The sequence below is a fragment of the Triticum dicoccoides genome, chromosome 1B (genome assembly GCF_002162155.2).
Source record: "Triticum dicoccoides isolate Atlit2015 ecotype Zavitan chromosome 1B, WEW_v2.0, whole genome shotgun sequence".
NCBI lineage: Eukaryota > Viridiplantae > Streptophyta > Magnoliopsida > Poales > Poaceae > Triticum > Triticum dicoccoides.
In genome coordinates this window covers 225,889,811-225,893,515 of record NC_041381.1, presented here as the reverse complement: position 1 = coordinate 225,893,515, position 3,705 = coordinate 225,889,811, and positions in this window count along the sequence as shown.

Genomic DNA, 3,705 nt, shown 5'->3' with positions numbered 1-3,705 from the left:
CGCCGCCGCCGGTGCGTGGGACCCCGCCGCCGCCCGGGCGCCTCACCGGCGCGCCTCCTGTGCCGTGCGCCGCCACCTCGCCGTGGATCCGGTCGGGCCGGACCGGATCCGACCGGCCTCGAGCTCCTCCGGACCTCCTCGCTCCTCGCCGGACTTCCTCAACCTTGCCGGAGTTACTCCGGCCAGATCGGTATGAGATCCACCAGGATCTCATCCAAACACATCTCCCCCTTACCTGGATCCCTCCGTCCCGTCCCGCGTTGACTTTTCGCGGAGGTATAATTTTCTCGAAGTCCCCAGAAACTCATGATATGTTGCTCTGTTCATCGGGTCATAACTCCATGCGTACTACTCCATTTCGTGCATGTAATATGTCAAATTGTTAGATGTGAGATGCTCTTAATTTCTTTCCATTGTGCCATGTTTGTTTGAGTCCATCTTGATGCCCGAATCTTCGTTGCAAGAGTGCTATATGATGTTAACTGTTGTCTGTTAATAGAACTTGATGATTTGTCATTTTTGTTGCATTTGAGGTGTACATCTTATGAGCATGAGCTCTACATGTGTTTTGTGCTACATCATGCCATCTTTACAGTGGTGCCATTCATGTATTTTTGTGAGTCTTGTAGTGAGTGCATCGAGCTCGTGAAGTAGGGTACTTGCTGTTGCTGTTTTGCTAGTCTGAATCTGCTATATCATGATGCTATGTAAACCTGCTTCCACAAGTCATTCTATGCATAATCTGGAGATGTTCACTAAAGATGGTTTGTTATACATGTCATTCTCTATCCATTCATACCCCTGGTTGCATTTATAGCCTGCTGTAGCTTGTTGTTATCTTGGCCTCAAAACTGCTAAATAACGTTGTTGTCAGCCTGTTAACATTAAGTTCAATGTTGCCATGATTGTTGTTAGTGATCCAAGATGCTATGAACATGCTCTTGCCATGTTTAGCTTCATAAACATGTATTCTTACTGTTGGTTACCTTTTCATGCCATGTATTGCTCTGTGGTGAGTGTTACAAGCTCACCAACATGTCTACTTATTGTTGTTCCTGCCATGTCTGAATCTGTCATATAACTTGCCATGTATACATGGGTGCCATCATATCTTTTGTTCCTTTTTGGCTCATGGTCAGTAAGGGACTTTTGTTCTATGCAATTAGTAGATTCATTCCATGCCTTTGTTTGCCATCATAAGTTCATGTAGCATGTTGTTTGACAGATCTAAACATTGCAACCTGATGTTGTTTCTGCTAAGCTTGTAAACTGTTATTATATGCAATCTTGCCATGTCTTTTTGAGCATGTTCTAGTAGTTTCTGGAGATAGCTCAGTGTTCATGTTTTGTCATGCTTTACCTTTTCTTCATGCCCATGCCTTTTGTTCTTATGTTGAGGTGCTGTAGCATATTGTTTTGATGTTTGCTACATGCCTAGTCGCTGTTTTGGACAGCTTGTCCTTTAAACTTGTATGAAGTGTATGTGTTGAACCGTTGCTCCGTTTTGAGTGTGCTCTATATGAAACTTGCTTAGAATTGCATGTAGTTTCATATTATCATGTTGCATCCTTGTTTTGAGGTGTTTGCTTGATGTTTGTATGCATTTTGCATCAATGCCATGTTTAACTTGTTTTGCTCATATCTTCTAGGCCGTAGCTCCGAATTAAATGAACTTTATATGTAACTTGACTAGAATCTCGTGTAGATCATCTTGTTGCATATTTAACTTGCTTTTTAACAACTTGAACATAAGGTGTATTCAGATCTGCACCAATTTCGAAAAATGCATATGAGGACTTACCGGAATTGGTATATGTTGTTTCCGGCCTCATTTAAACTTGCTTTGATGTGTTGCTCTTGTATGCATCATCTCTTGTCATGAGTAGCTTCATGTAGCTTTGTCATGCATCATGCTTGTTGTGCATCATGTCTTGTCTATGTGTGGTGTGTTTACTATGTTGTGTGCTTCTTCTCGATAGTTTCCCGTTTCGTTGCGATCGTGAGGATTCGTTCGTCTACGCTTGGTTCGTCTTCGTGGCTTCATCTTCTTCATGGACTCGTTCTTCTTCCTTGCAGGATTTCAGGCAAGATGACCGTCACCTTGGATCTCATTACTATCATTGCTATGCTAGTTGCTTCGTTCTATCGCTATGCTGCGCTACCTATCTTTTGCTCTTCAAGCCTCCCAAATTGCCATGTCAGCCTCTAACCTTTTCACCCTTCCTAACAAACCGTTGCTTGGCTATGTTACCGCTTTGCTCAGCCCCTCTTATAGCGTTGCTAGTTGCAGGTGAAGTTGAAGATTTCTCCATGGTGGACAGGATTTTGTTGGGATATCACAATATCTCTTATATTATTAATGCATCTATATATTTGGTAAAGGGTGGAAGGCTCGGCCTTATGCCTAGTGTTTTGTTTCACTCTTGCCGCCCTAGTTTCCGTCATACCGGTGTTATGTTCCCGGATTTTGCGTTCCTTACGCGGTTGGGTGATTTATGGGACCCCCTTGACAATTCGCTTTGAATAAAACTCTTCCAGCAAGGCCCAACCTTGGTTTTACCATTTGCCTCACCTAGCCCTTTTTCCCTTGGGTTTCCGGAGCCCGAGGGTCATCTTTATTTAGCCCCCCCGGCCAGTTCTTCTCTAAGTGTTGGTCCGAACCAGAGCCCTTTGCAGCGCCCCCTCAGGGAAACTTGAGGTCTGGTTTTAGTTGTACGGATTGCTCATCCAATGTTGCCCTGAGAACGAGATATGTGCAGCTCCTATCGGGATTGTCGGCACATCGGGCGACTTTGCTGGTCTTGTTTTACCATTGTCGAAATGTCTTGTAAACCGAGATTCCGAGACTGATCGGGTCTTCTTGGGAGAAGGTATATCCTTCGTTGACCGTGAGAGCTTATCATGGGCTAAGTCAGGACACCCCTGCAGGGTATAAACTTTTGAGAGCCGTGCCCGCGGTTATGTGGCAGATGGGAATTTGTTAATGTCCGGTTGTAGATAACTTGACACCAGATTCGAATTAAAACACATCAACCGTGTGTGTAGCCGTGATGGTCTCTTTTCGGCGAAGTCCGGGAAGTGAACACGGTTTTGGGTTATGTTTGACGTAAGTCGGAGTTTAGGATCACCTCTTGATCATTGCTAGCTTCACGACCGTTCTGTTTGCTCTCTTTTCGCTCTTATTTGCGTACGTTAGCCACCATACTTGCTTAGTCGCTGCTGCAACCTCACCACTTTACCCCTTCCTTTCCCTTTAAGCTTTTCTAGTCTTGATACCCATGGTAATGGGATTGCTGAGTCCTCGTGGCTCACAGATTACTACAACAACAGTTGCAGGTACATGTTTTGCGATGATCATGACGCGAGAGCGATGTTTGCTTGTTTTGGAGTTCATCTTCTGCTTCTTCTTCGATTAGGGGATAGGTTCCAGGTCGGCAGCCTGGGCTAGCAGGGTGGATGTCGTTTGAGCTTATGTTTGTGTTTCATCCGTAGTCGGATGTTGATCTTATGGATGATGTATTGTTGTATTCGTGTGGCATTGTATGCCTTATGTATGTATCCCTATCTATTATGTAATGTTGATGTAATGATATCCACCTTGAAAAAGCGTCTTCAAGATGTGCTTCTATCCTTGGTGGGACCTTCAAGTTCCTTTAGGATAGGGTCGCATCTTGGGCGTGACAGACCCCTCCTTGCCAGAGCCAC